This window comes from Symphalangus syndactylus, chromosome 9 (assembly GCF_028878055.3).
Source record: "Symphalangus syndactylus isolate Jambi chromosome 9, NHGRI_mSymSyn1-v2.1_pri, whole genome shotgun sequence".
NCBI lineage: Eukaryota > Metazoa > Chordata > Mammalia > Primates > Hylobatidae > Symphalangus > Symphalangus syndactylus.
In genome coordinates this window covers 124,730,900-124,754,556 of record NC_072431.2, presented here as the reverse complement: position 1 = coordinate 124,754,556, position 23,657 = coordinate 124,730,900, and the positions used below count along the sequence as shown (strand labels likewise).

General features: G+C 41.6%; 1 protein-coding gene across 1 annotated transcript in view; it reads right to left on the bottom strand.

The window, feature by feature from the left end:
* FREM1 (FRAS1 related extracellular matrix 1) overlaps nt 1-23,657 on the bottom strand; it is a 293,398-nt gene that overhangs the window by 222,079 nt on the left and 47,662 nt on the right. Inside the window, exon 5 of the mRNA XM_063609109.1 lies at nt 16,332-16,372. The gene's annotated coding sequence lies outside the window, so the exon portion shown is untranslated. The remainder of the gene's footprint in view (nt 1-16,331; nt 16,373-23,657) is intronic.

Here is a 23,657-nt window from a genome sequence, read left to right as displayed (position 1 = left end):
ATAAAGACACATGTACATGTATGTTTATTGTGCCACTATTCACAATAGCAGAGACTTGGAACCAACCCAAATGTTCATCAATGATAGACTGGATTAAGAAAATGTGGCACATGCACACCATGGAATATATGCAGCCATAAAAAAGGATGAGTTCAAGTCCTTTGCAGGGACATGGATGCAGCTGGAAACTATCATTCTGAGCAAACTATTACAAGGACAGAAAACCACACACTCCATGTTCTCACTCATAGGTGGGAAATGAACAATGAGATCACTTGGACACAGGGCAGGGAACATCACACACCAGGGCCTGTCACAGGGTTGGGGAATGGGGGAGGGATAGCATTAGGAGAAATATCTAATGTAAATGATGAGTTAATGGGTGCAGCAAACCAACACAGCACATGTATACCTATGTAACAAACCTGCATGTTGTACACATGTACCCTAGAACTTAAAGTATAATAACAAAAAAAAGAGGAATATCATCTTCTCCTCCCCTGAATATTAAAAACAATATCACAGAGGAATGGAGACCCTCTGCAATATTGGGAGTACTATCCTCTCCCCTTCTGGATATTACAAACAATATCACATGGAGTGTATACCCCCTGCGATATTGGGAGTAATATCATCCTCTTCCTCCTGGATATTAAAAACAATATCACAGGGGAATGTACACTCCCTGCTATATAGGGAGTAATATTATCCTCTACTCCATTGGATATTATGAACAATGTCACAGGGGGTGTACATCCCCTGCGATATTGGGGGTAACACCATCCTCTACTCACCTGGATATTATGAACAACATCACAGAAGGGTGTACATCCCCTGTGATATTGGGAGTAATATCATCCTCTCACCCTCTGGATATTAGCAAAAATATCGCAGGGGGCGTGTACGCCCCCTGCGATATTGGAATTAATATCATTGTCCTCCCCCCACCAGATATTTCAAATGATATCACAAGAGGGGTGAACACTCCCTGCGATATTGGGAGTAATATCATACTCTCCACCCCTGGATATTATTAACAATGTCACAGGGTGGTTTACACGCCTTGCGATATTGGGAGCAATATCATCCTCTGCCACCCTGGATATCACGAACAATATCACAGAAAATGTATGCAAAGGGTGTTTACAATATTGGGAGTAACATTATCTCCCCCCTGGATATTACGAACAGTATCACAGTGGGCTGTACACCCCCTTCGATATGGGGAGCAATATCATCCTCTCCACCTCTGAATATTACAAACAATATTGCAGGGGTGTGTACATCCCCTGCGATATGTGTAGTAGTATCATTTTCTCTCCCCTTGAATATTACGATAATATTGCAGAGGAGTGTACACGCCCGGCGATATGGGGAGTAACATCATGTCCTCCCCCTGTGGATATTACAAACAATATCACAGGGCTGTGTACACCCACTGCAATATGGGGAGTAACACCATCCCCCGGATATTACAAACAATATCGCAGGAGTGTGTATATTCCTTGCAATATAAAGAGTAACATCATCCTCTCCCCCGCTGGTTATTACCGACAATATTGCAACACCCCCTGTGATATCAGGAGTCACATCGTCCTCTCCCTTCCTTGATATTACGGTCAATATCGCAGGTTATTTATGGGGAGTAACATCATCCTCTTCCCCTGCATATTACAAACAATATCTTGGAGGGGTGTACACCCTTTGTGATATGGGGATTAACATCATCTTCTCCTTCCCTAAATATTACAAACAATATCGCACAGGGTGTACACCAATATCGCATGGCGGTGTACATTCTCTTACCTAAGGGAGATATTACTCCTAATATCACAGTAGGTTATTTGTAATAGCTAAAGGAGATACTACTTCTAATATCACAGTAGGTGTCCACCCTGTGATTTCATTTGTATTATCTAAGGGAAATATTACTCCTAGTATCACAGTGAGTTTATACACTGTATGTACACCCTTTGATATTATTTGTAATATCTAAGGGGGATATTACTCCTAATATTACAGTAGTTATACACCCTGTGATAATACACGTAATATTTAAGGGAGATATCACTCCTAATATCACAGTGGGTGTACACCCTGTGATATTATTCATAATATCTAAGGGAGATATTACTTCTAATTTCACAGTGGGGATATGCCCTATGATATTATTTGTAATATCTCAGGGAGCTATTACTCCTAATGTTACAGTGTGTGTACACCCTAGGACATTATTCATAATATCTAAGAAAGACATTACTTCTCATATCACAGTGGGTGTACACCCTGTGATACTATTCTTAATATCTAAGGATTACATTACAGCCCAAGCTGTAATGCAGTGGCTCCATCTCAGCTCACTGCAACCTCTACCTCCTGTATTCAAGTGATTCTCCTGCCTCAGCCTCCTGAGTAGCTGGGATTACAGGCGCGTGCCACCATCCCCAGCTAATTTTTTAGATTTTTAGTAGAGATGGGGTTTCATTTTGTTGGCAAGGCCGGTCTCAAACTCCTTACCTCAAGTGATTCACCTGCCTCGACCTTCCAAAGTGCAGGGATTACAGGCATGAGCCACCACACCCAGCCTGACATTGAACTTTTTCAAAAGCCACTTTTGCATATATGCCATCTCTGGCTGACCAACACCTTTTAAGAACAGAATCTTCCCAGAGACCCAGTCACTGGCCAAGAAGGAGGGGACAGAAGCACTGACATGCTTGCCCGGATGAGAAAGCCAAATAACTCACTTTCCTATCAGTGTTTCTTCCTTCCAAATCAGATGGAGAAAAATGATTTGCTTTGCAACCACTTACTGACCGCACGTTGTCTGCAATCATGACTCTTGGAAATAAATCATTTTCAATGCTCCTTTTAAAAATTTTTTAAATTAAATATTAAAACATTAAAAATTAGCTGGTCATACTGGTGTGTACCTATAGTCCCAACTACGTAGGAGGCTGAGGCAGGAGGATCACTTAAGCCCAGGAGATCGAGGCTGCAGTGTGTTGTGATCAGGCCACTGTACTGCAGCCTAGGCACCTGATTCATTTCTCCTTGTACATTCTTTCAAGGCCTAACCCGTGACCTTCTAAGGCATCCTGGGTCAACATCCAGTTCACAATGATCTCTTATGAATTTCAACATTGCTACTGTCCCAACAGCCTTCATAGTTGACTATCCCAACTTAACTCTAAACTCTAGGTTCATGGTGCATAGGGGCTAGGTTTTCTTTCAACTTAGTCTCAACATCTCCTAAAAATTACTCAATAAATACTCACGTTAAAAATTAGCCTGAGCAAGGCCAGGCACGGTGGCTCACGCCTGTAATCCCAGCACTTTCGGAGGCTGAGGCGGGCGGATCACAATGTCAGGAGATCAAGACCATCCTGGCTAACGCGGTGAAACCCCGTCTCTACTGAAAATACAAAAGATAGCCAGGCATGGTGGCGGGCGCCTGTAGTCCCAGCTACTCGGGAGGCTGAGGCAGGAGAATGGCGTGAACCCGGGAGGCAGAGCTTGCAGTGAGCCCACATAGCGCCACTGCACTCCAGCCTGGGCGACAGAGCGAGATTTGGTCTCAAAAACAAACAAACAAACAAAAAAAATTAGCCTGAGCACATAATTAGGAGACTAAATTTTTGAAAGAAAATCCCCCAAACATAAGCCATCTCAAAGTCCATCCTGCAGATTATCTAAACCTTTGTCCCCCAATTAAAGAATCCAACTTCATTTTCTTTTTTTTTTTCTTTTGTTCTTGGGAGTGGGGGCGGGGGATGGAGTCTCACTGTGTTGCCCAGGCTGGAATGCTGTGGTGCAGTCTCAGCTTACTGCAATCTCCACCTCAGGTTCAAGCAATTGTCCCACCTCAACTGTCCCGCCTCAGCCTCTCTGAGTAGGTGGGACCACAGGCACGCACCACTAGGCCCGGCTAATTTTTTTTTTAGTAGAGACAGGGTTTCACCATATTGGTCAGGCTGGTCTTGAACTCCTGACCTCATGTGATCTGCATGCCTCAACCTCCCAAAGTGCTGGGATCACAGGTATGAGCCACCATGCCTGGCGCCAACTTCATTTTCTTTAAATGGCCATACACCTGATAATGGTAGGACAGCAGATTGAAATCAAAATGTTATGAATCATTTAACTTTCATTTCTCTTAACAGGTGACTTGACCTGTCCATTGTATCCACTCTTGGAGTTTATGCCTTGGGTAGAAAAATGTGCCTTTCCTAACGATGAAGGAGAGTGTGAGTAGAACAAAAGTCCACTCTTCTCCTTGTACTTGGCTCATGGGACATACTTGGCTGGGTTCATTCATTTATTCATTCACACAACATTTACCTAGCTTCTCCAAATGCCAAGCAACTTAACAGGTGCTGGTATAACAGATCCTCACAATAGAGCTAAGATGGCACTGCTGCAGATCTGCTCCACACAGTGAGACAGGAAACATTAGCTGCAGGTTTTACTGACATGGGATAGAGCTTCAGGTTAAAAAAGAAGAAGAAAAAACGTCATGACCGGGCACAGTGGCTCACACCTGTAATCCTCGCATCTTGGGAGGCCAAGGAGAGAGGCTAGCTTGATATCAGGAGTTCAAGACCAGCCTGGGCAACATAGTGAGACACTGCCTCTACAAAAAAATAAAATAAAATTAATTAGACAGCCTTGGTTGTGTGGGCCTGTAGTCCCAGCTACTTGGGAGGCTGAGGTGAGAGGATCACCTGAGCCCACTAGGTCAAGGCTGCAGTGAGCTATGATGATGCCACTGCACTCCAGCCTCAGCAAGAGTGAGACCCTGTCAAAAAAAAAAAAAAAGAGAGAGAGAGAAAGAAAGGGAAAGAAGAAAGGAAGGGAGGGAAGGAAGAAAGGGACGGAGGGAAGGAAGGAAGGAAGGAAGGAAGGAAGGAAGGAAGGAAGGAAGGAAGGAAGGAAGGAAGGAAAGAAAAAAGTCACTAGTCTTCCACCAGAACGCTTCTAAGTGTAAGGCTAATCTTGTCCATCTGATCTGAGAGCATGGTCGGAAGGACAAGTAAGCTCTAAATTTTGTCTGAGCCACAAAGATCAGCCGGCTAGGTCAGCTCCTCCCCCTTGCTCTTCCGAGGTCCCTGCCCTGGGGACAGACAAATGGACTCTGGGGACCACTCCATGGGCTGGATCCAATCTCCGATGCCGCTGCAGCGCCAAGATCTCGACGCATTCACAACACGATGCAAGAGACTGGCAGTCACTTCAGGAAAAGGGAGAGAGGGTAGGTACAAGGGCAATGGTAGACGGAGCTTTCCCAAGAAAGGTTCCCAACCGAAGACAAGGCATTAGAAGCTGCTTTATTTCTCCAGGAGGGGATGGGCGAAAGCAAAGACCCCTGATTGTGACCGCAGGAACGCAGCCAGGCCCTTAGAAACCGGAAGCTTGGCCCCTCCGCTGGGACCTGGACGGGGATCCCCCGCAAGCTGGGCCCTGCCGCCAACCGCGTTTCCAACAGCTACAGCGCGGATCCCGCCTCAGTTCTCCGAACGGAGGTGCCCAGCTCGCCCACCCACCCTAGGGGGTGCGTGGGAACCGCGGGGTTCGCTGCGTGCACTTCGGAGTCCCTTCTGGGAGGCTCGGAGGCTTCATCTCGATCGCAGGCCCTCCAGGAGCTGCCCCGGTCCAGAGCAGGATAGGATGGGGGCTCCCCAAGGGAGGACTGCAGGAAGACAGAACCGGATTTCTTCACCTGCCCTTCATCGCCTAAGTGGGCCTAGACTCTAACTGGCTGTCTCTTCCATGCCGTCGCCACAGTCCCCATGTGCACCCCGTTTGCCCTCCCCTCTTCCTGCCCTGTGTTGCCTCCCCCCACTCCACCTCCCTTCGTGACCGCTGGGCGGGTTGACCCTGTGGGGCCGGCGCCCTTAACTCTCAGGCCAGCGTGTCCTCCTCTCCCTGTGTGCACCCCAACGCCTCCCAGCTCCGCCTGGAACATATATTAGGCTGGTGCAAAAGTAATTGCGGTTGTGCAATTTTTTTTTTTTTTTTTTTTTTTTTTTTTTTTTTTTATGGCAAAAACTGCAATAACTTTTGTAACACCCATAAATAGGCAGGGGGAACGTGAAAGAAAAATCTTAGAGAAGGGGCCAAGATCCAACCGCCAGGAGTATGGGTTGGCCAGAGGCATATGATATATTGAAGCAGGAAAGGAAGAAAAAAGATTAAGGACACAAATTGTTCGTGATAAGGGATTTCCTGATAAACTCAGAAACAACAACTACCAGTTATGGAGCACTTAAACTGACACTCTCTCATTAATCCTCACAACGGTCCTGTACAGGTGGTAGTTTTATTTGTTTTTTACCATCTTACATGCCAGAGCTGCAGTTGGTATGCAACAAAGGCAGCATTTGAACTCTGGCCTGCTCATACCAGAGCGGGGACATCCAACTACACCCACAAAGGACAATGGAGGAAGACTGTGTCATTTGTAATATAAGCAAATGGGGAAAAGACAGAACAAATACTTGTATTATGCCCAAGTTGTAAATTTATAAACATGAATGAAACACACATACAAGAGGCTAACCGTTTTCCTTCTTTTTTTTTTTTTTGAGACAGAGTCTGTCTCTGTCGCCCAGGCTGGGGTACAATAGTGCAATCTCAGCTCACTGCAACCTCCACCTCCCGAGTTCTAGGCAATTCTCCTGCCTCAGCCTCCGGAGTAGCTGGGATTACAGGCGCGCACCACCACGCCCAGCTAATTTTGTATTTTTAGTAGAGACGGGGTTTCACTACGTTGGCCAGGATGGTCTTGAAATCCTGACCTCACGTGATCCACCCGCCTGGGTCCCCCAAAGTGCTGGGATTACAGATGACAGATGTGAGCCACCATGCCCGGCTGTGGCTAACCATTTTCTGAAAACAAAGAGAGTAAATGGGAAGTGTCCAAAAAATAAATTTTTAAAGTTATGTAGTCTCTTGTTGATTTGTAAAGGGCGCCATTTGTTTGAAATCATTCTTACACTCTTGGATTAAAACACCGGTTCCTTCACACACCTGTATTTTGAAGGGAGTATAAAATGTGATTCCCTCACACCCGTAATCCCAGCACTTTGGGAGGCCAAGGCAGATGGATCACCTGATGTCAGGAGTTTGAGACCAGCCTGGCAAACATAGTGAAACTCCATCTCTACAAAAAATATAAAAAATAGCTCGGTGTGATGGCAGGTGCCTGTAGTCCCAGCTACTCAGGAGGCTGAGGCAGGAGAATCACTTGAACCTGGCAGGCAGAGGTTGCACTGAGCCAAGATCGCATTACTGGACTCCACCCTGGGTGACACAGAAAGACTCTGTCTCAAAAAAAAAAAAAAAAAAAGATGTGATTCCATAAGATACGAGTGTTAGAAAACAGACAGATGTCAGTTTGCTGATTCTCCAGCAGGGAGTTACCTGTCAGGAGGTAGTTCCCACCACAGCCCAGGAAGCCAATGTTTTCTCTAGTTACATGTTAAGATCTCCATATCCAGGGCGTCCCTCCTCAAACAATACTAGTCCTACACTGCTAAATGTTTACTGAATGAATGGATGAATGAAGGCAACATTCTTAGATGTGGGAATCCCCTCTAGATGAATCTCTGGGGGCCTCTTTTGAACTTGGTTCTTAAACCTCCTCAGTTGCCCACATACTACGTCCTAGGGTGAGGCATTTCTCCAGAGCTCACTTATTACCTTGAAAGTGCCACAGTCCCACATGTAGGACTTGACATGCTAGCTCTTTTGCCTAAAACTCTCCCTCCTCCTCTCCCCGTGTTCCTCACCTTTCATCTACCTCTATCTGCCTTTTGCTCAAGCCAAAAACCTAGGAATTTTCCCATTACCACTTTGCTCCACTGCTATAACCAGAGGTGACAGTGACTTGTACCAAGGATACATACCCACCAGCAAGTTCTGGTTATCAGAAAAAAATTAAGAGTAAATTTGGTCACCATGTAATGGAAATGCAAATCTAGTAATGGCAGCAGGGTTATGTTGACAGGAGATGGGAAGTTGGGAGCTTTGACCTGTGACCTGCCATTGCCAAAACTGTCCAACCCTGTTTCAGAGCAGGGTTTTGACTAGCTCCCTAAAAAAAGCAATCTCAGGATATTCTCTCCTAGTATCCCAGAGAGTTCTGGGAGCATTTGAGATCAGTTGCAAACTAATGACAGAGTCATCAGTGATGTACTAGGGAATGAAAAGCTATCAAACTTCACTGGGTTTTGAGATCTGTGTAATACCAACATCAATTTGGGGTATGTTTTTGTTTTCTTTGTGTATGTGTGTGTGTGTGTGTGTGTGTGTGTGTGTGTGTGTGTGTGTATGTGTGTGTGTTTTTTTTAAACACAGCCTCACTCTGTCACCCACGCTGGAGTGCAGTGGCACAGTCTCGGCTCACTGCAACCTCTGCCTCCTGGGCGCAAGTGATTCTTGTGCCTCAGCCTCCTAAGTAGCTGGAATTATAGGTGCGCACCACCACGCCCAGCTAATTTTTGTATTTTTAGTAGAGACAGGGTTTCGCCATGTTGGCCAGGCTGCTCTCAAACTCCTGACTTCAAGCGATCTGCCCGCCTCAGCCTCCCAGAGTGTTGGGATTAAAGGCCTGGGGTATGTTTATTAAAATATTCCTCTGTAAAATGGAGCTAGCTGCTTTGCAGAACTGTGAGAATAACGTTTAGATATGTACAAACATACACGTGTGTTTAACCTCAATTTATGTTCATGACACTGGGGATTTTTTTTTAATGTCTACATTCTTTCTAATAAACTGTTGGAAGACTTCTTGGCTGTCCTTTTAAGTCTCTGGCTTACTGTAATTTTTATGTATTTACCATTTACTGGAATGGAGTTTTTAGTTTTATTTGAGGAAGAATTTGGGATTATTCCTCTGTTTGAAAAAAGAGACTTGCTGTAATGTCACAGGAAACCTTTTTAAAGTGGATCTGTAATAGAATATTCTAGATGCACTTTGTAGCAGTTGGAAAAGAAAGCGTGATTTGACTGAAATAAAACTAAATGTGTTGTCCTCCTCCAAAAAAAAGAAAAAACAAAAAAGAAGCAGCTGTACTGCAGCTGTAGATATGACAATGTGCTTTCCTTCTAAGAGCCCAGGGAATAAGCAGCTCTATGACAAACGTATTTCCTCCAAAAGAAAATAATGCCTGTTCTAAACTTGCCTTATTTAACTGATGATTGCTCCTTATTAAAAAACAGATTTCTTCTATCTTGTCTGTCAAGGAGCTATTTTGGTCTGTTTGTGTTTGTATAACAGAATACCTGAGACTGGGTAATTTATAAAGAAAAGAGATTAATGTAGTTCATGGTTCTGCAGGCTGGGAAGTTCAAGCACAGAGCCCTGGCATCTGGTGCTGCATCATAACATGGTGAAGGTCAAAGGAAGAGCAAAAATGTGTGGAGAGGCCAACCCAAAGGCTACCTCTTGACTTATAACAACCCACTTTGTTGGGAAAATTCCCATGAGAACTGACCCAGTCTTTAGAGAGTGAGAGCTCACTCACTATGGCAAGAATAGCATCAAGCCATTCATGAGGGATCTGCCCCCATAACCCAAACCACCCCAAGGCTGCACCTCCCAACACTAGCACACTGGGATTCAAATTTCAACATGAGTTTTGGGGAAGACAAATTCAATCTATAGCAGAAGCGTTTAAGGACCTGCTCATACGTTTCCCATACACTGTCTTTATGTGTAATTTCTACCCTCTCTCTTACCATCATGTAACAGGTAGAAAACTGCATGAACTGAATAATTTTGAAATCTTACCTCCTTCCCAGAAAAAGAGCTCCTGATAAATCTGTTTGAAGCAGACTACCATTGATTCTAGGTAGGGTGGGAAATAAAGTCCCTGGCTAGACAATCACCTCCTACGTACCACAAATTCATGCTAAGGAAGGCTGAGCACAAAACAGCCATCTCACTGTTCAACCTCAAAAGAAATACTAAACAAAACAATTAGCAAAGACTGTTATATGGCAATGCTATTTTGAAAAGAGCACTCTCAAGTACTGCTTCTAACTGATAAAAAACATTTTCATTCCAATTTGTTTTCTAACATCTTTATTTTACAATTTGAGAAACTATGTTTCAGAACAATTGAGTGACTTCTCAAGATTTCTGAGGAGACAAATGGCAAGGATGGGACTAGAACCTGGGTTTGCCAATCCTTCGTCCAATCCATTTTTTAAAACCTGATCTTTAGGTTATAACTCTGAAGGGGCTGAAGACAAGTAGAATGGAGATAAATCAGACAAGCCCCTATTTTTTTATCCTACCACGTGTAGGTTATTCCCAAGTAGCAGTGCCCTTAACGCGTGCCAATGGGAAAATAACATACACTCTTTTTGTTTCTATTTATTTACTTATTTTAAAACGTTTTTATTTTACTCTCCTTTTCCCCCAGCCTTATTGAGATATAATTGACCAATAAAAATTGTATACATTTAAGATGTACGACTTGATGTTTTAATATACACGTATTTTTGTGAAATAATCACCATAATCAAGCTAATTAACATAGTATCATCTCACACAGTACCTTTGTGTGTGCATGTGCTTAGAACATGTCAGATGTGCCCTCCTAGCAAATTTTAAGTATGCAATACAATATTCTTAACTGTAGTCACAATGTGATACGTTATTTTGTTTCAATTTCAAGCTGCCTTGTTTACAAAGCAATTTGGGAATATGGATTATGACACTAAGTTTATTCCTATCTGTGGAGCCAGCAGTTCCTCTAAGAATTTGAACTAAGGTAATATTCCAAAATATTTTTTAAAACTTTATGTACAAACATGTTGACCATAGAGTTATTCGCAGTAATAAAAAATTATGACACATAGTAAAAACTTATGACTAAGAGAATAGTTAATTGCTTTATCAAACATTTGTCCAGTGGCATATTTATGTAGCCATTAAAATACCGATGAAACATTTTGACAATGTTTATTTGTTATAAAGCTTACTTTTTAAGGCCAGTTACAAAATTTTATGTGTAGTACTATTTCATTTAACAAACTATAATATGATACATGTAGAATAACACTGAATATACCAAATATTGTCTGAGGTTGCATCTAGGTGGCATAATATGATAATTAATTTTCTTTTTATTTTTAGATATTATTCAAATTTTCTAAAATTATTACTATTTTTTATAGAGACAGGGTCTTGCTATGTTGCTCAGGCTGGTCTCGGCTTAAGTGATCCTCCCACCTCAGCCTCCCAAAGTGCTGGGATTACAGGAATGAGCCACTGTACCCAGCCCTAAAAGTAATATATAACTTTATACTCAGAAATTAAACACACAGTTTGGAGGGTGAGGAGAATGACCTCGTATAAGACAATTCCTCAATAGTAATATCCTGTTGGATCCTTCTAGTAACTGCCCCCTACATTCCCAGCTCTTGTTTCCTTGGCTGTTTTCCATGATCTTGATCTCAGTTGCTGCTTTTGACGTTCCCTTGTAACATCACCTAGCAAACTCCTCATATTAACTGAACTTGTGTCATTTCTTATTTCCTGGTAGTAACACTACTAGTTCAGAATTTTTGTCTGATCAATTCTGTGATAGTCACAGAGTAAAATGATTAGATCAGCTCTTTTAAAGAGACTACTTTGGAGCACTGTGTCTGGAAGACTGGAGTGTGATAAAGACTTACATAATTCTTACACCTCTTCTACGTGACTAGCAGGAATACTGACTATACTTTTATAGGACTCCTCGGTACACTATAAGCTCCTAGAACATAGCAACCGTGTCATCTTCGTCTTTCCAGTGCCTAACATAGTTCTGACACATAACTGGGGCTTAATAAATGTTTTGAATGAACAAGTGACTGAACAGATGAAAGGATGGGTGAGTAACTATTTAATGATGGTGACTGCTATTCATTAAAGAGGCTGGTAAGTCAATTAATATTTATTGAGTACCCATTATGTGCCAGTTTGTGCTCAGAGCTAGAGTCTAAGAAATTGTGGTAGGAAAAGAAATGAACTGGTGAATCAGCTGGACTTTTCATCCACTGTAAATATGAAGACTGGGGAACCTCTGGGGCCTTTCAAAGATGTGTTTGGATGATCTAGCTACTGCTAACTAAAGGTTACATGGTCCCAGGGTAACTGATCTGGATTAAGCATAATTGGGCAGACCAGTTTCATCACCATTTAGCTGTATAATTTGCCAGAGTCAAAGTGGTCAAAGGTAAGGCCAAGAGTGTGGTGTCAAAGATTAATGCTACAGCTCATTTGCAGCCCATCAGCAGCAATGATCTGGGATCAGCTCTGCCTGAAGCTTCTGCTGACTTTTGGTACAGCAATTTAGACAAAAAATTTATTCTTCCCAAATCTGTTTCTTGTGTAATACAATCACTCACATGTCCCTAATTAGGTGGCCCACTATCAATAGCCCCTAAAAGAAGTCCTAATTTATAGCATATTTGGGAATCAGAATTATAATGCTGTGGGGGCTCTGGGCTTTCTTAAAGTTGATTTATCCTACGGGGTGGCCAACAGCTTGAGTCACAGGGACTCATCTCATTCCTGACTGCCAGAGTGAATGACTTTCATCATTTAGAACCTTAGAAATTCAATTGGCTAAGCCTATGATTCCTTACACATGTGCCACTCTATGTGGTTATCCTGCCCTGAATACACTTTAATGCTGAGTGTCTGGCTACATTCCAAGTCCTGGGATCTTAAGTGGCATCCTGTCTTGTCTTTAATTTTCAGCAGCTCTCATAACAAATGCAGAAAGAAATGCTTAAGAAGCTAGCTATGACATCTATGGCCTTGAAAGTACACAAAGACTGAAAAAAAAAAAAAACTTTAAAAAATATTCTTTTTTTTTTTCTTTTTTTTTTTGAGACACTCTCGCTCTGTTGCCCAGGCTGGAGCGCAGTGGCGCGACCTCACTGCAGCCTCTGCTTCTCAGGTTCAAGTGATTCTCCTGCCTCAGCTACCCAAGTAACTGGGATTATAGGTGTAAGCCACCATGTCCGGCTTGGTGTACTGTTATATTTTTTAGAGATGGGGTTTCACCATGTTGGCCAGACTGGTCTTGAACTCCTGACCTCAGGTGATCTGCTCACCTTGGCCTCCCAAAGTGCTGAAATTACAGTCATGAGCTACTGCGCCCAGTCTAAAAACATTCTCTTTGATCCAGAGCTTAAATTTAGATAAATGCTAGAATCAGACACTCTTAAAGAATACATAGGAATTCTTGCTTCCATTTTCTGTCTTTTATTAATCCATGTTTCACCAAGGACTATTGCCTGCATAGCAAACCCAGTAACTTTTAGATCTAAAACATACACATTTCATAGCTACTATTGTTGTGTGTTTTCTAAACGTGTATTGTGATTAGGATCCTTTTCTTCTGTAGCATTTTATTTACAAAACCTCGAACCATGCCATCCTTACATTTCACTTATTTTACTTGTCACTCTAAAGTTCTGGCAGTCCACATCTGAATTCTCATTTATTAGTATTCTACAGAATCGCATTCTATGTATCTTGTTTGACATGGATTTCTATAAAAACACATATTTTAAAGTATCATATTATAATTATTAAGAGAAAAACAAAGGTGCCGGCAGTCATCAATCAATTCTGCTTCCATATAGATAATTTTTCCACATAAGCTCACTAGCATCATCCCCAATGAAGACATGGATTTAAAAGTATATTGATGACAATTGTGTCATCACAGATTTGACAAAAAAGGAAAAATAACACAAACAAATATAATTTTCTCCCCAAGCAAAGCCAGCAATCTGATACAAAGCTATGGACATATTATGGCTTAATTCCAGGGAGATTGGCAATTTTTAAAATTATTTTATTTTATTTTTTCTAATAAAACTGATATCACTCTAGTTTTTTCTTTCTTTCTTTTGAGACAGGGTCTCACTCTGTCACCCAGGCTGGAGTGCAGTGGCACAATCTTGGCTCACTGCAACCTTTGCCTCCTGGGCTCAAGCGATCCTCCCACCTAGGCCTCCTGAGTAGCTGGGACCCCAGGCATGTGCTACCATGCCCAGATAATTTTTGTATTTTTAGTAGAGACAGGGTGTTGCCATGTTGCCCAAGCTGGTCTCGAACTCCTGAGCTCAAGCAATCCACCTGCCTCAGCCTCCCAAAGTGCTGGGACTACAGGCGTGAACCACTGCGCCCAACCACCTTCTAATTTTTTCTTTGTTTCACTGAGAAACTCAAAAAAAAAAATGTCTTTCAAAGATACAAATCTCGAAAGAGGATATTATTTATGTCCAACTCACTAGAGGAAAATAAAACATTGGGAGGCTAAAAATTCTGCAATTTCAAACCACTCCCAGTGAATTTGATTTGAAAATTTCCCAGTAACCATAAAGACATGAGAAAAGCTCCAGTTAGCCCTAGTGGATAAGAAGGTAAGTTATCTTCCCAAAGTAGTGACAAAGAGAATCCCAACCAACTTAAAGAGGGCAGCAGAAAATAACTAAACATTGCATATCCTTATTTCCTCTTTTACTTGCCATTTTGAAAACGAGGGACCCACATTTTTGTCCACTCTCTTGATTAAAGGGAGGTTCAGAGGATACAGTAAAACGTATGTATCCTGGCGGGACATGGTGGCTCACGCCTGTAATCTCAGCACTTTGGAAGGCTGAGGTAGGAGGATGGTTTCAGCCCAGGAGTTTGAGGCCAGCCTGGGCAACATGGTGAGACCCTGTCTCTATTGAAAAAAAAAAAAATGCACCCTTTAGATACAAATTTCATAAGTTAATTAAACTAGGATTAAAAATGCAAGTGGCTCTGTGAACTACAGACCTTATTCAATCTGGCTGATTGCTAGAGAGATAGTATTGCATAGTGTTGAAAATACTCTGAAATGATAGACTATTCAGGTTTGAATCTTACCTCCAGTGCTTGCTGTGTGACTTTGGACAATTCACTTAACCTCTTTGAATGTTATCTGCCTTATGGTAAAATGGAGTAGAAATAGAAATTACCTCACAGGACTGTTATGATGCTTAAATGAGTTAGTCTTAGCAAAGCACTTAGTACTACTGTGGTTTATTCAAATATGCTCAACATCCTTAGGTATCAGAGAAATGCAAATTAAAACCACAATGAGACAGTACCTGACACCTGTTACAGTAGCAATAGACATTATCAAAGATAACAACGGTTGGTGAGAATGTAAGAAAAAGGGAACCCTTGTACACTGTTGGTAGGAGTGTAAATTAACACAGCCGTTATGAAAAATAGTATGGAGGTTCCTCAAAAAACTAAAAATAGAACTACTATATGATCCAGCAATTGCACTCCTGAGTATGTATACAATGGAATTGCAATCTACATGTTAAAGAGATATCTGGGCATCTATGTTCATTGCAGCATTATTCATAATAGCCAACCTAAGTATCCATCAACAGATGAATGGATAATGGTACACATACAATGGAATACTATTCCACCTTAAAAAAGGAAATTCTGTCATTTTTGACAACGTAGATGAAACTAGAGAACATTATGCTAAGTGAAATAAGCCAGTCACAGAGAAACAAATACTGCATAATCTCACTTATATGTGGAACCTAAAAAAGTCGAATTTATAGAAGTAGAGAGTAGAATGGTGGTTAGAAGAGGCTGGGGGTTGGAAGTGGGTACTGCAGAGATATTGATCAGACGGTACAAAGTTTTAGTTAGACAGAAGGAATAAGTTTTTCAGATCTATTGCACCACATAGTGTCCATAGTTGATAATAATATATTACATATTCCAACATTGTTAGAAGAGTAGATTTGAAATGTTCTCACTCGAAAAAATAATAGGTATTTGATGTAATGAACATGTAAATTAGCTTGATATAATCATTCCACAGTGTATACATATATCAAAACATCACATTGTATTCTATAAGTATACACAATTATCTGCAAATTAAAAATAAATATTAAAAAGAATAGTACTATTGCATAGTAAGTACCAGATATAAAACATTTATTAAAATAATTTTGTTTCAAAATGACAGACACTGATAACCTGAAGAAGTATATCAAATTTGGTCAACTCTACCCATTCCTTCAAAATCACTGTGGAGCAAACATACGAACAGGATCAAAGACATTAAATGTCAAATGTTTGAATTAAAAATTTCATTCACATTCTACAAAAGATGATTACAAAATTATTATTCAGAGCAAAGGTTTGGTTCTGAACTTGAAATTGTGTATAATAAATGCAGTTTTATAGGTTACAACTGCAAACCTAGTGCTATTCAACTGAAAAACAGCAATAATAAATACTCCAGTTAACATACCTTGAAAACATCCACTTTCCTCCATTCCTTAAGAAGCCTCCCTAAAACAAAGAGAAAGAATGTTAAAAAAGGAGACAGAGGGACCATATACTCATAAGAACAAAGAAAAGAGGAGAAGAGACAACAGAAAAATGCCACAAAAGTTCAGAAATCAGTTGACGAGGGTTGAGTTGCATCCCCCCAAAGGATACATTGACTGTGACCTTATTTGGAAATAGGGTCTGTGTGGATGTGATCAAAATAAGATAAAGTGATGGCCAGGTGTGGTGGCTCAGGCCTGTAATCCCAGCATTATGGGAGGCCAAAGTGGGTGGATCACTTCAGGTCAGGAGTTCAAGACCAGACTGACCAACATGGTGAAACCCTGTCTCTACTAAAAACACAAAAATTAGCTGAGCATGGTGGCGCACACCTGCAGTGCCAGCTACTCAGGAGGCAGAGGCAGGAGAATTGCTTGAACCTGGGAGGCAGAGGTTGCAGTGAGCTGAGATGGCACCACTGCACTCCAGCCTGAGTGACAGAGCAAGACTCCGTCTAAAAAAAAAAATCATAAAAGTGATACTTGATTATCGTGGGCCCTAATCTAATGACTGCTGTCCTTACAAAAAGAGAGAAAGTTAGACACAGGCAGATGCACAGGGAGAATACGTAATGACAGAGGCAGAGATTGGAGTGATTCACCTGCAAGCCAAGGAATGTCAAGAATTGCCAGCAGGCACCAGAAGCTAAGGCAAAGGCATGGCACAGATTGTCCCTCAGAGACCCCAGAAGGAACCAACCTCCTGATTTCTGATTTCTAGCCTCCATAACTGTGAGGGAATAAATTTCCATAGTTTTAAGCCACCCAGTTGGTGGTAATTGTATGGCAGCTTTAGGGAGCTAATGTACTGGTGAACATATGGACTTACCAGAGAAAACTGAAACCCAACTGTTTTCAGAGGTGATGCCTGGAAGCAAGCTTACTGACACTGCAGAACCTCACAAAAGCTCAGGAATTGGAAGTGCCATACCTCTTTGGTGGGATGAGCTGAAAAGAGACCATTAAAAGTCCCAGAAGCAGTTAAGACTCCTAGATTTCCTCCCTTGGCAAAGTCAGGGAAACGTTCTCTATCCCTCATTCCCAACCCGAAACCTGCAAGATTATTTCTTTTGGGAGATATGGAACCAGGATATGGATTCAGGGACACCAGACACAGCTGAAAAGGTAAAAATGCTATTATGAAACAGTGGTGTAAGTGAAGGTATGCATGATAATTGTCTTTTTTTTTTTTTTTAGACAGAGTCTCACTCTGTCACCCAGGCTGGAGTTCAGTGGTGCAATCTCAGCTCACTGCAACCTCCGACTCCTGGGTTCAAGTAATTCTTGTACCTCAGCCTCCCGAGTAGGTGGGACTACAGGCACGTGCCACCAAGCCTAGCTAATTTTTGTGTTTTAAGTAGAGACTGGGTTTCACCATATTGGCCAGGCTGGTCTCAAACTCCTGACCTCAAGTGATCCACCCTCCTTGGCCTCCCAAAGTGCCGAGATTACAGGCATGAGTCACCATGCTCAGTGGAGAGTTAATTTTATGTGTCAACTTGACTGGACCACAGGATGCCCAGGTATCTGGTTAAACAATATTTCTGAGTGTCTGTGAAGGCACTGAGTAAAAGAGATTACCCTCACCAGTGTGGGTGGGCATCATCCATTTGGGGTCTGAATAAAACAAAAAAGGTAGAGGAAGGGAGGATTCACTTTCTCTCTGCTAGACTTCTTGAACTGAACCTTTGATCTTTTCCTGCCTTCGGTGATCCTGGTTTGCAGGACTTCAAACTCGGACTGGAATCTACACCATCAGCTCTCCAGTTATCAGGGCTTTAAACTACAACACAGGCTTTCTGGGTCTTCAGCTTACAGACAGCAGATTGCGGGGCTTCTCAACCTCAAGGAGGCCTGCCTGCCTCTGCAGGCTACACCTCTGGGTGCAGGGCACAGACAAACAAAAAGATAGCAGTAACCTCTGCTGACTTAAATGTCCCTGTCTGACAGCTTTGAAGAGAGTAGTGGTTCTCCTAGCACGCAGCTGGAGATCTGAGAACGGGCAGACTGCCACCTCAAGTGGGTCCCTGACCCCTGAGCAGCCTAACTGGGAGGCACCCCCAGTAGGGGCAGACTGACACCTAACACGGCCAGGTACTTCTCTGAGACAAAACTCCCAGAGGAACGATCAGGCAGCAGCATTCGCGGTTCACGAAAATCCGCTGTTCTGAAGCCACCGCTGCAGACACCCAGGCAAACAGGGTCTGGAGTGGACCTCTAGGAAACTCCAACAGACCTGCAGCTAAGGGTCCTCTCTGTTAGAAGGAAAACTAACAGAAAGGACATCCACACCAAAAACCTATCTGTACATCACCATCATCAAAGACCAAAAGGAGATAAAACCACAAAGATGGGAAAAAACAGAGCAGAAAAACTGGAAACTCTAAAAAGCAGAGCACCTCTCCTCCTCCAAAGGAACGCAGTTCCTCACCAGCAACAGAACAAAGCTGGACGGAGAATGACTTTGACGAGTTGAGAGAAGAAGGCTTCAGACGATCAAACTACTCCGAGCTACAGGAGGAAATTCAAGCCAAAGGCAAAGAAGTTAAAAACTTTGAAAAAGAATTAGACAAACGTATAACTAGAATACCCAATACAGAGAAGTGCTTAAAGGAGCTCATGGAGCTGAAAGCCAAGGCTCGAGAACTACATGAAGAATGCAGAAGCCTCAGGAGCCGAAGCCATCAACTGGAAGAAAGGGTATCAGCGATGGAAGATGAAATGAATGAAATGAAGCCAGAAGGGAAGTCTAGAGAAAAAAGAATAAAAAGAAACAAACAAAGCCTCCAAGAAATATGAGACTATGTGAAAAGACCAAATCTACATCTGATTGGTGTACCTGAAAGTGACAGGGAGAATGGAACCAAGTTGGAAAACACTTTGCAGGATATTATCCAGGAGAACTTCCCCAATCTAGCAAGGCAGGCCAACATTCAGATTCAGGAAATACAGAGAATGCCACAAAGATACTCCTCGAGAAGAGCAACTCCAAGACACATAATTGTCAGATTCACCAAAGCTGAAATGAAGGAAAAAATGTTAAGGGCAGCCAGAGAGAAAGGTTGGGTTACCCACAAAGAGAAGCCCATCAGACTAACAGCGGATCTCTCCGCAGAAACTCTACAAGTCAGAAGAGAGTGGGGGCCAATATTCAACATTCTTAAAGAAAAGAATTTTCAACCCAGAATTTCATATCCAGCCAAACTAAGCTTCATAAAGAAGAAATAAAATACTTTACAGGCAAGCAAATGCTGAGAGATTTTGTCACCACCAGGCCTGCCCTAAAAGAGCTCCTGAAAGAAGCACTAAACATGGAAAGGAACAACCGGTACCAGCCACTGCCAAAATCATGCCAAATTGTAAAGACCATCGAGGCTAGGAAGAAACTGCATCAACTAATGAGCAAAATAACCAGCTAACATCATAACGACAGGATCAAATTCACACATAACAATATTAACTTTAAATGTAAATGGACTAAATGCTCCAATTAAAAGACACAGACTGGCAAATCGGTTAAAGAGTCAAGACCCATCAGTGTGCTGTATTCAGGAAACCCATCTCATGTGCACAGACACACATAGGCTCAAAATAAAAGGATGGAGGAAGATCTACCAAGCAAATGGAAAACAAAAAAGGCAGGGGTTGCAATCCTAGTCTCTGATAAAATAGACTTTAAACCAACAAAGATCAAAAGAGACAAAGAAGGCCATTACATAATGGTAAAGGGATCAATGCAACAAGAAGAGATAACTATCCTAAATATATATGCACCCAATACAGGAGCACCCAGATTCATAAAGCAAGTCCTGAGTGACCTACAAACAGACTTAGACTCCCACACAATAATAATGGGAGACTTTAACACCCCATTGTCAACATTAGACAGATCAACGAGACAGAAAGTTAACAAGGATATCCAGGAATTGAACTCAGCTCTGCACCAAGTGGACCTAATAGACATCTACAGAACTCTCCACCCCAAATCAACAGAATATAAATTATTTTCAGCACCACACCACACCTATTCCAAAATTGACCACATAGTTGGAAGTAAAGCTCTCCTCAGCAAATGTAAAAGAATAGAAATTATAACAAAGTGTCTCTCAGACCACAGTGCAATCAAACTAGAACTCAGGATTAAGAAACTCACTCAAAACTGCTCAACTACTTGGAAGCTGAACAACCTGCTCCTGAATGACTACTGGGTACATAACGAAATGAAGGCAGAAATAAAGATGTTCTTTGAAACCAACGAGAACAAAGACACAACATACCAGAATCTCTGGGACACGTTCAAAGCAGTGTGTAGAGGGAAATTTATAGCACTAAATGCCCACAAGAGAAAGCAGAAAGGATCCAAAATTGACACACTAACATCACAATTAAAAGAACTAGAAAAGCAAGAGCAAACACATTCAAAAGCTAGCATAAGGCAAGAAATAACTAAAATCAGAGCCGAACTGAAGGAAATAGAGACACAAAAAACCCTTCAAAAAATTAATGAATCCAGGAGCAGGTTTTTTGAAATGATCAACAAAATTGACAGACCGCTAGCAAGACTAATAAAGAAGAAAAGAGAGAAGAATCAAATAGATGCAATAAAAAATGATAAAGGGGATATCACCACCGATCCCACAGAAATACAAACTACCATCAGAGAATACTACAAACACCTCTACGCCAATAAACTAGAAAATCTAGAAGAAATGGATAAATTCCTCGACACATACACCCTCCCAGGACTAAACGAGGAAGAAGTTGAATCTCTGAACAGACCAATAACAGGCTCTGAAATTGTGGCAATAATCAATAGCTTACCAACCAAAAAGAGTCCAGGACCTGATGGATTCACAGCCGAATTCTACCAGAGGTACAAGGAGGAACTGGTACCATTCCTTCTGAAAATATTCCAATCAATAGAAAAAGAGGGAATCCTCCCTCACTCAATTTATGAGGCCAGCATCATCCTGATACCAAAGCCTGGCAGAGACACGACCAAAAAAGAGAATTTTAGACCAATATCCTTGATGAATATTGATGCAAAAATCCTCAATAAAATACTGGCAAACCGAATCCAGCAGCACATCAAAGATAAGTCTGTATCTGTGATCATTTAATGTTGGTCATTATGGAGAGAAAATAAATCAGTGAGAGTAAAAAAAACAAAGCTTACCCACCATGATCAAGTGGGCTTCATCCCTGGGATACAAGGTTGGTTCAACATACGCAAACCAATAAATGTAATCCAGCATATAAACAGAACCAAAGACAAAAACCACATGATTATCGCAATATATGCAGAAAAGGCCTTTGACAAAATTCAACAACCCTTCATGCTAAAAACTCTCAATAAATTAGGTACTGATGGGACGTATCTCAAAATAATAAGAGCTATCTATGACAAACCCACAGCCAATATCATAGTGAATGGGCAAAAACTGGAAGCATTCCCTTTGAAAACTGGCACAAGACAGGGATGCCCTCTCTCACCACTCCTATTCAACATAGTGTTGGAAGTTCTGGCCAGAGCAATTAGGCAGGAGAAGGAAATAAAGGGTATTCAATTAGGAAAAGAGGAAGTCAAATTGTCCCTGTTTGCAGATGACATGATTGTATATCTAGAAAACCCCACTGTCTCAGCCCAAAATCTCTTTAAGATGATAAGCAACTTCGGCAAAGTCTCAGGATACAAAATCAATGTGCAAAAATCACAAGCATTCTTATACACCAATAACAGACAAACAGAGAGCCAAATCATGAGTGAACTACCATTCACAATTGCTTCAAACAGGATAAAACACCTAGGATTCCAACTTACAAGGGATGTGAAGGACCTCCTCAAGGAGAACTACAAACCACTGCTCAGTGAAATAAAAGAGGATACAAACAAATGGAAGAACATTCCATGCTCATGGGTTGGAAGAATCAATATCGTGAAAATGGACATATTGCCCAAGGTAATTTATAGATTCAATGCCATCCCCATCAAGCTACCAATGACTTTCTTCACAGAATTGGAAAAAACTACTTTCAAGTTCATATGGAACCAAAAACGAGCCCGCATTGACAAGTCAATCCTAAGCCAAAAGAACAAAGCTGGAGGCATCATGCTACCTGACTTCAAACTATACTACAAGGCTACAGTAACCAAAACAGCATGGTACTGGTACCAAAACAGGGATATAGATCAATGGAACAGAACAGAGCCCTCAGAAATAACGCTGCATATCTACAACTATCTGATCTTTGACAAACCTGACAAAAACAAGCAATGGGGAAAGGATTCCCTATTTAATAAATGTTGCTGGGAAAACTGGCTAGCCATATGTAGAAAGCTGAAACTGGATTCCTTCCTTATACCTTATACAAAAATTAATTCAAGATAGATTAAAGACTTACAGGTTAGACCTAAAACCATAAAAACTCTAGAAGAAAACCTAGGCATTACCATTCAGGACATAGGCATGGGCAAGGACTTCATGTCTAAAACACCAAAAGCAATGGCAACAAAAGCCAAAATTGACAAATGGGATCTAATTAAACTAAAGAGCTTCTGCACAGCAAAAGAAATACCATCAGAGTGAACAGGCAGCCTACAGAATGGGAGAAAATTTTCACAACCTACTCATCTGACAAAGGGCTAATGTGCAGAATCTACAATGAACTGAAACAAATTTACAAGAAAAAAACAAACAACCCCATCAAAAAGTGGGCAAAGGACATGAACAGACACTTCTCAAAAGAAGACATTTATGCAGCCAAAAAACACATGAAAAAATGTTCATCATCACTGGCCATCAGAGAAATGCAAATCAAAACCACAATGAGATACCATCTCACACCAGTTAGAATGGCCATCATTAAAAAGTCAGGAAACAACAGGTGCTGGAGAGGATGTGGAGAAATAGGAACACTTTTACACTGTTGGTGGGACTGTAAACTAGTTCAACCATTGTGGAAGTCAGTGTGGCGATTCCTCAGGGATCTAGAACTAGAAATACCATTTGACCCAGCCATCCCATTACTGGGTATATACCCAAAGGACTATAAATCATGCTGCTATAAAGACACATGCACACGTATGTGTATTGCGGCACTATTCACAATAGCAAAGACTTGGAACCAACCTAAATGTCCAACAACGATAGACTGGATTAAGAAAATGTGGCACATATACACCATGGAATACTATGCAGCCATAAAAAATGATGAGTTCATGTCCTTTGTAGGGACATGGATGAAAA